The following is a 14,363-nucleotide window of genomic DNA, read 5'->3' on the forward strand; positions in this document are numbered from 1 at the left end:
AACACAAATCTCAAATGCTCTGCGTGCTCCTCCTGACTACGCAAGTACACTAGAATATCATTAAGGAACACAATGACAAATGAGTTGAGATAAGACCGAAACACGATGTTCATCAAATGCATGAACGTTGTTGGGGCATTGGTCAGCCCAAAAGACATCACAAGGAACTCATAATGACCATATTGGGTCTTGAAAGTTGTCTTAAGAATGTTCGAGTCCCTAATCTTCAACTGGTGATACCCTGAACGGAGATCAATCTTGGAGAACACCCTCGCTCCCTGAATCTGGTCAAATAAATCATCAATACGAGGCAAAGGATACTTGTTCTTGATTGTGACCTTTTTCAACTGCTTGTAATCAATGCACATCCTCATAGTTCCATCCTTCTTCTTCACAAATGAAATATGCGCACCCCACGACGACATACTAGGCCGAATATACCCCTTATCAAGGAGTTCCTAAAGCTGCTCCTTCAACTCCGCCGATGCCATACGATACGGTGGAATAGAAATAGGCTGAGTGCCCTGCACTAAATCAATACCAAAATCAATATCGTTGTCCGGTGGCATGCCTAGTAGGTCTGCAGGAAACACATCCGGAAAGTCCCTCACTACCATGACTGAATTAATGGTAGAAGTCTTTGCACTAATATCCCTCACGAAGGCCAGATAAGAAAGACAACCCTTTCCAACCATCCGTTGGGCCTTGAAAAATGAAATCACTCTACTAGGTACATAATCCGTCGAACCTCGCCACTCAATCCGTGGAAACCCAGGCATAGCCAATGTCACTGTCTTAGCATGACAGTCCAAAATAACATGACACGGTAATAACCAATCCATGCCCAATATCACGTCAAAATCAACCATACTAAGCAACAAGAGATCCAATCGGGTATCCAAACTCCCAATAGTAACTACACACGACCAATATACACGGTCCACCACAATAGTATCACCCACTGGAGTAGATACATGAACAGATGAAACAAGAGACTCAAGAGGCGTATCAAAATAATTTGCAAAATATGATGACACATATGAAAAAGTGGAACCAGGATCAAATAATACAGAGGCATCTCTGTGGCAGATTGAGATAATTCCTGTAATCACAACATATGAAGCAATAACATCTGGCCTAGCTGGGAGGGCATAGAAATGGGCTTGACCACCACCCGATCGAGCTCCCCCTCTAAGGCGACCCCTAGCTGACTGACTCCAACCTGAGCTGACTGAGCGGGTAGGGAAGTAACTAGTGCTGAAGCCGAAGGCTGACTCCTTCGCTGGGATGAACCTCCCGTAAGACGGGGACAAAACCTCTTGATATGGCCCAAATCTCCACATTCAAAGCAACCCCTTGCAACAAATGGCGGTGGGGACTGAAGGGAGCCCCGAGCACCGGGATGTCCACTAGAAGTACCATGCATAGATGAGCCCTGAACTGATGGTGCCTGAGTCGAACTCTAAGCTGGAAGGGTACTGAGAGATGAGTGATCCTGATGTGACTGTGAGAACCGTGGCTAGATGATCCACCACGGTAGCCCGAACGGGCCGGCTGAGCATGTTTGAATGGACGGCCTCTGTTGTGCTGAAGCTGACCTCCCGAAGGAATACCACCAAAGTTTCCAGATCCCCGAAACATCTTGGCCTCCCTCTCATCTCGCTCCTAGCGGTGAACTGACTCTATCTTTCTAGAAATGTCAACCACCTCCTCAAAAGGAGCGTCAGATACTCTCTCTCTAGTTAAAAAAATTCGTAGCTGATAGTTGAGGCCATCAACAAACCTCTTGATCATCTCCCTATCCGTAGGAACTAGCCAGATAGCATGACGGGCCAACTTGGAGAATCTAATCTCATACTGCGATATGGTCATATCCCCCTAACGTAGCTGCTCGAACTGCCTACGCAGCTCCTCTCTGCGGGAATACGGTACATACTTCTCTAGGAAGAGAATGGAGAACTGATGCCAGGTAAGGGGCGGTGCACCAATAGGCCTACACCTCTCATAAGCCTCCAACCAAGTAAAGGCAGCCCCAGAAAACTGAAAAGTAGTAAATGAGACCCCACTAGTCTCCAAAATACCCGCTGTATGTAACATCCTCTGATACTTGTCCAAGAAGCCCTGGGCATCCTCGCCTTATGAACCAGTGAAAGTCGGAGGCTAAAGTCTACCAAACTTCTCAATCGACGCTTCTTGTCATCAGGCATAACTGGAACCATATAATACTGAGTAGGTGCAACTAGTTGGGCTGGTGGTGCCTCCGGCGTCTGCAATCCTTGAACAACTTGCTCGTATGTACGGGCTGCGGGAGTCTGAGTGCCTCCCCCGGCTTGAGAAATAGCTACTGTAGTAGAAACTGTGACTGCCTGAGCAAGACTGGCGCACACGGTCAGAATTTGAGCCAAGGTCTCCTAGAGACCCGGAATAGCAATAGGCACAGTCGGTGCCTGAGCTGGTGCTGTTGGAGCATCCCTCACTGGAGCCTGATCATGAACTGGGACGGTGGGTGGATCTGCAAATGCTTCCTTAGTTGTTGTACGGGCTACACCCTTGCCCCTACCATGGCCTCGAGCGCATCCTCGGCCTCTAGTGGCCCCAACTGGTGGTACTGTGGTCGTCCGTCCAACCCGGTAGCACATGTCCTCACCATCTGTGAGAGAATAGAATAACAAAAGTTTAGTTCCAGAATCAACAGATTTGCACGACAAGAATTCAAGAATGTGAAGTTTTTCCTAAATGTTCTGCAACATCCCGAGGATAAGTACAAACGTCTCCATACCGATTTGCGAGACTCTACTAAACCTGCTCATGACTCGTGAGGCCTATGTAACCTAGGCTCTAATACCAACATGTCACGACCCAAAATCCGGTCCGGTCGTGATAGCACCTATCGTGAAACTAGGTCAGCCAACTTATTTTCAAATACTCTATATTTCATTTAAAACATAAGAAAGCAATATTTTTAACCAAAATCCGATAAAAGGTAAAAGTAGAAATCAAAACAAGTGGAAAGAAAGTACTAGCACGACCTCGGGTGTCACTAAGTCACGAGCAAAATACTACAATAGTTTGAAATAAACAAGACTACATAGTGTGAGAATATCCAACAAATGTACTAAGAGGAAGATAAGGAAGGAGAAGGCGGAACTGCGATCGCCCGACAGCTACCTCGCAATTTCCAAGGAAAAGGTCTCCAACTGATATGATCAGCAGCAGCTACCGTGACCCGAGATACCTGGATCTGCACACAAGGTGCAGGGGTAACGTAAGTACACCAATTCAGCAAGTAAAAAGTCCAAACTATGGACTGACAGGTAGTGATGAACCAAACCTCAACAGATATACAAATGACTGTACGAAAACGTAGACATGCTTGCAGTTCAAGTAAAAACTTAACACTAAGTAAATATAATATGACCAGTACAGAGTATAAATCTGAGGAAATCTCTAAGTACGAATGCACAAAAGGCATGATCAATGTTCTCTATGCCTCCACTCACAAGTGCTCAACCACTCGGTACTGTATATGGCCATCCGGCCCAGGGAAAATCCATACCGGAATATATACACATCACTGACCGCAGTCATCTAGTTCCGAGGAAGGCCATTCCAATCCTATGGAGAAGATCCATCTCCAGGTATCAATGCTTCGGATAAGATCCATGTCCAGGGAAGATCCATCCCTCAATATCATCAACTGCGCTCACTAGGGTGTAAAGACTCCGTAGGGGCTTCTATTAGCCCAAGCGCTATATCAAGCCAACGAAGACATGATCAATATCTTGTTGCGGTGTGCAGCCCGATTCCATACTGTATCTCAATATCAGGCTCTCGGCCTCACTCAATCATTACTCTCCAGTCCCCCACACACGGGCTTAAAATGTCATGATACTATCCCGAACAATGATATGATGTGAAATAACAATAATCGATACTGAGGCATGATATAATATGCATACACAGGACTGGGTACAGAATATCAATGAAGCTAATGATATGACAGCAAGAAACGACCTCTCGGGTCTCAACAGTATTGGCATGAAGCCTTGACATTATAATTAGCATGATTTGCAGCTCATTAACTTAATCACATAATTACAACACAGATATCGGCAAGGATGAGTCACTAAGCAGTGCCATGGAATGACCCAGGCCATAATTCTCATAGTGCACGCCCACACGCCCATCACTTGGCATTTGTGTTACCTCAATAGTAATCATAGAACACATAGTTTGGGGTTTCGAACCCTCAGAACCAAGTTTGGAAGCGTTACTTACCTCAAGCCAAGCCAAACTCTAGCCCGGGATGCCCTTGCCTCTCGATTCGGCCTCCAAATGCTCCAAATCTAACCAAAATTAGAACCATAACGTCAATATATGCTAAGGGAACAAAGCCCACGCGAAAATAATCATATTATATCAAAAATCCCAAAATTGGTCAAACCCGACCCCGGGCTCACGCCTTGGAATCCGATAAAAATCACATCACAAGAATCCTCATTCACCCATGAGTCTATACATACCCAAAGCATCAAAATCGGGCCTCAATAGCCCCTCAAATCCCCACTCAAAGCTCTCATATTACAAGCCCTAATCTCCCAACTTTCGTCCCTAATTTTCCACTAATACCATGATTAAACAATGAAAAAATGGTCATAAACACAAGTAATAAAGCTTAAATATCTTACCCAACTGAAAACCTTCGATTCCCTTGAAAAATCACTGCCCTAGCTCACTTCCTGTCTTTAAAAAAGGAGAAACTTAGCAAAATTCGTGAAGACGACCTTTTTATACCTTCTGGACAGCGATTACGCACCTGTGGAACCGCTTCTGCGCTCCATCCAACCACTTTTGCGGTTTTTCATTTAAATTTTCCTAACCGCACCTGCGAGGCCATATCCGCACCTGCGATCACGCAGATGCGTTTCTTCCTCTGCTCTTGTGACTTCTGCCCTTTTCACTTGTGGCAGAATCTGTGGCTGATTCTTGCTTCTGCGATCATCGCACCTGTGGTCCCCTAACTGCAGGTGCGGTTATGACAGAACCAGCAGCTTCAGCTGCATCCTCAAATTTCCAAACTTTCCGTTAACTATCCGAAATCATCCCGAGGCCCACGGGACCTCAACCAAAAATACAAACAATTCATATAACACTTTTCAAACTTGTACCATCCTCGTAACACTAAAAAAAAACACCGAAACACCAAATCACCCTCGGATTCAAGCCTAAGGATTCCAAAACTTTCGAATTCCGCAAACGATCAAAAAGTCTATCAAACCTCCTCCGAATGACCTGAAATTTTGCACACACATCACAAATGACACAATGGACCTACTCCAATTTTTGGAATTCCATTCCGACCCCGATATCAAAATTTGCACTACCAATCGGAAAGCGCCAAGATTCCAATTTCGCCAATTCAAGCCTAAATCTACCACAGACCTCCAAATTCATTCCGAACACGCTCCTAAGTCCCAAATCACCTCACGAAGCTATCCGAGTCATAAAAACCAAATTCTGAGATCGTTTACTCACGAGTCAAGTTTCAGTTGACTTTTCCAACTAAATGGTCAACTTAAGAGACTAAGTGTCTCATTCCTCTACAAAACCACTTCGAACCCAAACCAACCAACCCGATACTGTGAGCATGTGATTTTTGCCATATGTGAAATACTCCTACAAAATTAAAGAAAATAGATTTTTTCCAATTATTTGTAATTTTATAGAATTTTTGTAGGATTTTATTAATTGTTTGCATTTTGTTCACGTTTAATTTTTATTAAAAATAATAAAAATGCCCCAAAAATGTCAAAATCATGCATTACATATTAGACTTTATTTTTATATTTTAAGATTAATTAGTTAATTAATTTCTTCATTAAAATGAAAAATCACAAATTTTGCTCATTTTTACATTTTAGCCTTTAATTTTAGATTAGTAATTTTATCTTTTTAATTTAGGATCAACTAATTTTTGTAAATGTTATAATTAGATAATTAGATTAATTTTTGAAAATTAGATAAATTTGGGATTTTAATTAAAGAAAAGAAAAAAAGAAAACAAAGAAAAAAGAAAAAAGAAAAGAAATTGGAAAAGAAAAAGGGTTTAATTTGAAATTGGGCTAGTTCTCATACCCAAATCGGTCCATACCCAAGCCCAAAACCCTTCCATACCCGGTCTAGTGTCCTAGCCCCAAAACGACCCCATATTTCCCCCTTTCATCTCAGCCGTTGATCATCATAAATCTAACGACTGAGAACTGATTATTTGTTTTAGATAAAACTATCTGAATCGTGGCCCCCCATTGACCCCCTCTCACTTCGTCTCTCACCCCAAGCCTAGAGAAACCCTAGCCGCCCTAGGACGCCATCGCCGACTACGCCTCGCTCCGCCGCCCGAAATCGCCTTACAGCGGCGGAGCTTCACCAAATCGCTCCAAATTCACACCCCGTAATCCTGATGCACTCCCAAACACTATCCCATTATCCACTTCCCTAAAATCACCACCCAAATCCACCAATTTTAGATCTGAAAATCAAACCCAAACCTTAGTTCACCCAAACAACCCCAAACTTACACCATAGGACTCTCAACCTTCCCTCACCACTGTCTTACCTTTGATTTCCTAAAAATCCCTGCAAAATTCTTCGAATCTTGAATCTAAGATCCACTGAACCCTAACTTTTTCCCCTCTTTTGATTTTTCGGTCAATTTTTGGTTGTTTGAACCCAAAACCTCCATTAGTTGACTGTTCTTGTTGAGAACAATCGATTAATGGTAGTTCAAGTTCATTTCACCCCATTGAGGCTGTCCGAGTCCTTCACTGGTCCGAATTTGAAGCGAGTTCTGATAATTTCTTTTCCATTCTTTTCTCCTTTCCTCTTTTGATTATTCATTTCATTTTCTTTCTTCTTTTTAGCCGCATGTTTTAGGTTTGCAATTTTAGGTTTTCTTTTCTTTTGTTCACGACTGTTTTGTTTGTTTATTTGGCATCTGTGCATGTTAGGATTTCATCATCTTAACTTTAATTTCAATTGGCATAGGTTTGGTTTAATTAGGTCTAATCTTTGTAGGGTTTTAATAAATTGGCTATTCTGTTTTTTTTCTCTTATAATTGTTTGTTTTAGTTCAAAGTTGATTAGAATAATTCTGAAAGTTAATTAATAGTCCACTTGGTTGATTTCTGATTAGGTATTAGAAAAAAATAGTTTAGTTGCTTAATTGGTTGATTTGAAAACTGATTAGGATAATTTTTAGGTTTAAATTGCATCATTTCAACTCTGTTTGTCATTTGAATCTGGACTCTGATTCCTTTTGGCCTGGTCCTTGTTTGCCTTGATTTGTAACTCACTAGGAACTTGTAGGGGCCTAATTAAACTAAAAGGAAAACTTAGGGAGATTTCAGAACTTTAGAAAATAAATATCTAAAAGAAGAAAGTTCTAGAAGTGTACCAGCTGTCCAAAATTGATTTTGAAAGATGCTGAAAAATGGACAGCTGGACATTTATTCTCTGTCAATATGTTGTACTATCCAAGAATTAGGGTATAATATTCTTTGATACCATTTTGGATATACACTCTATAAAAGAAAAGAAAACCTGCACTCACACACATCAATCATCACATTTTGACCTAAAATTTCAAAATACAAAAGAAAACCTTTAAAACTTTTCTGGCCTAAAACTTCAGTTTTCTAGCTAGTTTTCTAGGTTAGTTCTTCGAGTACTCTGATTTTCAGGAAGCTTGAGTGTTGGTTCTTGGTTTTTCTAGGTTGTTTTCCCTGCTAATGTTGTTTGGTTCTGTTTGTTGCTCATTTCTTCAAAGTTTCAATCAGTATTTCCTCTATTTTCTGCTGGTTTTGTTGTTGTTTAAGGTACTGATTTTACCTCCCTAGATGTATTGCCTATTTGGAATGATATAATATTGACAAGTTTGGAAGTTATGTGTAATGAATGAGTATTCTTCCATGTGATTAGTTGACTTATTTGGAATGATATAATGAATGAGTTCTCATTTATTATTCAATATGTGGTGCTATAAAAGCTGTTGTTCTGAATCTCAAAAAACCAGTATGCTATGGTAAAATGACACTTGCTACTTTTTTTTACACTTAGTCTTGCATCATGAGCCCATGATAGGTTTGGTCACTTTTTAGTAGTGTTACTTACTGTTTTCTCTCTACTCTTTTGAATATATTGTGTTAATAACTACTCTTCACAAAGTTTTCTTATTCTTCTTGGTTGTATGTGGAGTTTGTAACAAGAAAAAGAAAGCTCTGAGATCCTTTGGTTAGAGTAAAGATGCTGATTTGCAAAGCAGCTCTATAGCTTGCCTTTGTAATTCGAAGCCCTCTTCTGAAAGTCTATAGCAATTGAAAGAGCTCAATGGGGTATTCTATTGGTATAACAAATTTTTCTTAAGCATATGGTCATATCTGAGATGAGTTGTAACTTAAATCTAGGGATTGTTCACTAATGACTCGATTTCAGTAAAGAATTAGTATAAAGTATGTTGTAATAATTTTTTTTGTAAGTTGATCACTGTGGTTAATAGTTGTGGTTTGTATTATCTTATGAATTTTATATTCAGTAGTCCATTGTTATAAACAGCATGTCCTCTCAGATTAGTCGAATGGGAGCCATACGAGTTGGGTCAAGCTTGCAACAAGGCCCAACATGGGAATCACCTGAGCAAGTTTGGGCCTAGACGGATGAGCCTGAGTATTAAACCCAACAGCTTGGCTCAGTTATAAAGCTTCCTTTGTGAACTATAGTATAAACGCATGTCCTTTATGTCTTTCAAATTATGTGTACCGTAATTTCCAACTTGAATTGTATTTTTGATTCTGATTTTCTTCATAAAAGTGAGTGGATTTATAACTTTTGACAAAAGGTGTATACTATGTAAGTTTGGCTTGAAACGTAAAGGTAGATAGGCCTAGCTAGTAAATCTTCGCGACTAGGCCCGCCTAATGTAAGCCCAATGTGGTTTATCCTTGACCAAGTAACCAACAGGCTATTGCTGGCCCAATTCCCTTATCCAAAATGATTAAGTTCCAACATATACTGAAAGCATGTATATAATTAATAGCTTTATATTGAATTTCAAGATAGATTTAAATATGAATATTCATTGATTGCTTTAATTGAGTACAATTTATTTTTTAAAAAATAAATCGAGGTGTGTCATTCATAAATGAATCCCCTAATCTATGGCCCTCACATTAATATTATAACTAGTATAGAAAACACTTTGAACATTCGTAGTTTGCTTTAGGCACGTTTATAATAAAATCATCATAACTACGGGTACGGTTTCCATGACATAGTTGTGATACCTAATTTCCAAATCCGGGGTACATTTGTATGACCCGACCACAACTTCTAATAACTTTAATAAATTAAATATGTTGTAGATCATGGGTACGATTCCCGTGATATGATTGGCAATGTGTATCAAACAAACAAGTGTACGACAATCGTAACTTGTTCCAGAATAATTCCATAAAATAATTAAAAGTAGTTTAAATATTTAAAAATACACACTAGGTTTAACATGTAGTAAATCAGATAATTAGGCCAATTTTAATCGTTTAAGCGACCGTGCTCGAACCACAGAACCCGGGAATGCATAACACCTTCTCCCGAGTTAACATAATTCCTTATCTAGAATTTCTGGTTTCGTAAACTTTTAAATAAAGTCAATTTCCTCGATTTGGGATTTTAAAAATAAACCGGTGACTTGGGACACCAAATAAATTATTCCAATTGGCGGCTTTAAAAAATAATTAAAATAATCCCATTTCGATTTATGTCACTTTAATTGGAAAAACTCCCTTATATCCTCCTCGGGTGGTAAAAAGGAGGCGTGACAGATACCACATAATACAACTGAACAACACATAAAGAATCAGAAATGGGAAAACGGAGCAGTAACGCATGAAACGACCGGCCGAGTCGTTACACCACATAAGATGCAATTATGAGATGGTTACATGTGCGATTATTATTAACCCACAACCTGATATTTGCGAGGTAACTTGCTCAATAATTTAGTCTCAAGCATAATTTCCATATTTTCTATTCAATAAAATTCATCTTGATAAATTGATTTACATCACAACTAGTTTATCAAAATAATTTATTTAGTGCCTTCACTTAATAACTAAACTATTTCTTATGAGAACAAAGTTATCTATATCAGTTGATAAAGGTTATATATGAAATTATATTGCATCCTCCCCTCACAAGTGCTATAGAGTCAGGAACCAAATAATTTCATCTTAGTATTATTAATGTGCGGTGTATATTTTGATTAACACATAATGCATAAAGGTGGGTTTCCATAATTAAAGAAGCAAGTTAGTTTTTCTAATATGAGGGAGAGATATGATAAGTAGTTGAGAAAAAGTTATGCGGAATGAATTATCATTTGTACTTCTAGATCCTTGAATACGATAATTTGAACTTGAAGTCTATAAAAGGATAATTCATCCGCAATGTATTGCAAAGTATGGTAGACACATTTGTTGATCCAAAGAAAGTAACTATATTCTCACTGCAAATGCTCCTATTAGAATAAGTCTTAGAAGGACAAAGTCTATGGTACACTTAAATAGTACAGATAAAATTCTTGATTAATAAAATGATCAAATGATCATAATAAGGAGACAAGTCATCTAGAAGATCACATGACATAACACTTCATAAAATCTTAGGAGGGGTTCAGTTTCCTGAAAAATATGAATTAAAAGATCTCTATGTTATGTTTTTATGAAAGAGGTTGGAACCGTTATAAAATATTCGTCGACTACATCTACGATAACACTAAATATATATGAGGATCTTATATTTAGAGAAACGATTCAAGTAGAATTGATTTAATAAGAAAGACATGTAGTTTTGGACCTGCAATTCAAACACTTAAAAGTATAAAGCGTGACATGAAAACTCGATATGCATATAAAGCCGATTTGTAAGGCTTATATGACTTAACTTATATCACAATCCTTGAAAGATTTAAATCACCTAAATCATATATAATCTTGGTCAAGGAGTACTACATCCTAAGTTAGGGCTGGCAAGTGGATCGGGCCCAATCCTAAGCAATTCTAAGTGGGCCGGTCCTAAGTGGTCCCGGGCTTCATGGACTTTTTGTAGGAACCAGCCCGCGATCGGGACTACGAACTAATTGTCCTGGGCTAAGTGGGCCCAATGGATGAACTTTCTATTTTTTTTAAATTTTTTATAGAAGTTAGAAAAAAAAGATGGTAATAAAAATATCTAAGGCAATGCGTTATAATTTTTATTATAGCATTAACAAAACATGGCAATATCTTTCTTAGTCTTCCTCTCCACTATGGAATGAGCACAACAAGGTGCTAATACCACCATTGAGAAGAAAAAGAAACTAATCAAGATGTGCCAAAATACAAGTTACATATTAATTTACACGGTATCTCTTACAAACTTCATAAATCGATTAAGGTCCGAAGGCATTTCCATTGGTGGTGGCGGAAAAGAAGCTTGGTCATTACCGCTTCCATGCGAAGCAAAATCCTCCGCAAGTTTAGCTAGCATTTCTTCGTAAGCTTCGTCTACCTCTGGTTATGATCCAGCAAGGCCAAAATTTCTTCTTTACGAACGGATCCAATCTCTGAAAAGTACTGATTTTTTCAAGCTCTACCTCATAGACGCTTTATAATCACCGAGTTGAAGTCTTGCTTGACTGAAAGCGCTCTCTGATGCCACTGTTGGAACTTGAATAGTTAAAATGTCTCGCTCCATCCTTGAAAGAACCAGAAAGTATGTTCTTTGTCCTTCCACCATTCCAAAATATTAAAGGAGCCGTCGAGATTCACTTCCTCAATTCCCTGTGACAAATAAACTGCAAGCTCATTTAGTTGTGAAAAATCACTAGTATTAGAACCTTGAGAACCCCTGAACCCAGCCCAAGTAGTAAGTGCTCTTATTCCCGCAGTTCATTTAGATGATTGAGAAACAGAAGAAAAAGGAGTTGGAACATTTGGTCTAGCCTGATCTAATGCAATTTGATAAGCATTATAAATAGTTCGAGCATTTATTTTAATTGAGGTTATTGCTTCCGGAAGTTTAGACAACTTCTCTTCTTCAAGTGCCAAACCATTATAAACTATTTCATACCAAAATTGAGGACCTCCTAATTTATAATACGATTTAACAAGGCATCAATACCATAAATAGGGGGGAATAGGGAAAAAAATATTTTTTAAACTTTTTTCTCATAGAATCAATAGCTTGTTCATAAATTTCCCCACCCTCTGAAAAATGAGCAAACAAATTTGCAAGTTCTGCAATATATACTAAACAGTTAGAAATAGTAGGATAATATTGCCCAGAAAATTTATTTGTAGCAATATGAAATTTTTCTAAAAAATCTACAAGCATTTTAACATTAGCCCAATCCGCATTTGTAAGATGCTCATCATCGTCACTTACATGAGCATTAAACGTTGAGTTTATGGGGTTTCTATATTCATATGAACAACTAAGCTTTCATACATGTAATTCCATCTAGTTGGACAAGGTTTAGGAACCTTTCTTTCTCTTAGGCCAAATTCATCGCATCTTTTAAAATATTCTCTAAGTCTACTTCTACCGTTTGAATAAAAAAGTCAGTTAAGAACCATTTTAACCTTTTTAATTTCAACATTTAAAATTCTCATACCATCACCCACAATTAAATGGTAAATATAACAAATACATCTGACATGAAAAATGTTACTAAATGCAGGACTTAGTGTAGTGGTAAGCAAAACTACAACATTTGTGTTACTAGTAGCATTATCCATTGAAACTGACATGATTTTATCAATAATGCAAAATATCTACAAATATCCGTAATTGTGTCAGCAATAAACTGCCCTGTGTAACGTGAATTAATTATTCTTTTAGCTATAATGCGCTTTTGCATTATCCACTCCTCATCAATTCAATGACTGGTAACAGTACGGTAATCACAATCATTACCACTTCTACCAATATCAGTTGTAATAGCAACACAATAATTTATATGAGTAAATAAATAGTGCAAATATTGTTCATATTCATTTTTATATTTATAAATATCGCTCTTTACGGTTGTGCGGAAAAAACCTTTATAAGTAGGATTCCAATTTTTTTTAATGTGATGCACAAAGTGAGGGTTAGAAGGAAAACAATAGGGTAAGTACATAACAGTAACCATTTTTGCCAATTCTTCCCGATCTTTTTTTTGGATCATAATATAAAATACCACCGGTAACAGTGTTAATTCCCGGTTGAAATTGATTAGACCCGATAATAGGGTCAACCTGACTAGGAGTAGGTAAACTTGACCCCTCGGCCAAGGCTTTCATATGAGAATATTTGGCTTTATCTTGAGGGTGTATTAATATGTGTCATTTCAAAGTTCCCCGCGACCGTCAAAATATTTAAAAGGCAATTCTTTGACACAAGTTTTACACTTAGCCTTATTTTGTAGAATTAGTTGAGTAAAAAAAAAGGCCAAACAATAGATGTTTCTGTCCGTTTGAGACGTTGTCTAGAAAAAGTAGGGGTAGTAACAGGAGGGTCAGACGAGGCATCATTTAGATTATCATTGTTTGGGTTAACTTCAGGAGCAGGACTAGTGGGTGTATCGTCATCCGGTTGCGTTTCATCAAAATCTATTTCTTCATCATCATTTTCATCAATAGTTGGATTACCATAAAGAGCATTCATATATTCATGGTTCAATTATTCACCAGTTCCAAAATTATGCAAAAATTGACTCTCAGTAAATTGTAATAAAATATTATCACTATCAAGAATAGCAGCAGGTGTAAGATGGGTATGGGGTTTGGGTCAGGGAGTCGGGGAAAGTGGAGGAGGAATAGATTGGCCACTAGATTCACCACTCTTGGATTTTCCCTTATTTTTACTAAACATTTTTTTAAGGAATAAGCCATCTTAATTAATCAAGCAGTACAAAGTACATAAAACTAACAAAACTATAATATTAAATCTTAAGAGTTGGAACGAGTTTACCGAATTAACGAACAACTTGTTGAAATTTTTGTTGAAGACTTCAATTCACCAACTTTACAATTTTTCACAAATTGCAACAATAAAGTAAGCAATTATAGAAGAAAATTAGAGAGAGATTGATGATTTTATGAGAAAAATGAAAGAGTGAGGGGGTATTTATAATTTAAAATAGGAAAAAAATATAATTATAAAAAGTTTAGGTTATAACAAAGTTGAGAGGGTTAAATGGTTATTTTGTAAATAGCCAACAACTATTTTGGCAGAGAAACAACTACATTTTAAATGCCCTAACGGGCAGATTTTTTTTTTATAAAATA

Source organism: Nicotiana sylvestris, chromosome 4, assembly GCF_000393655.2.
Source record: "Nicotiana sylvestris chromosome 4, ASM39365v2, whole genome shotgun sequence".
Lineage (NCBI taxonomy): Eukaryota > Viridiplantae > Streptophyta > Magnoliopsida > Solanales > Solanaceae > Nicotiana > Nicotiana sylvestris.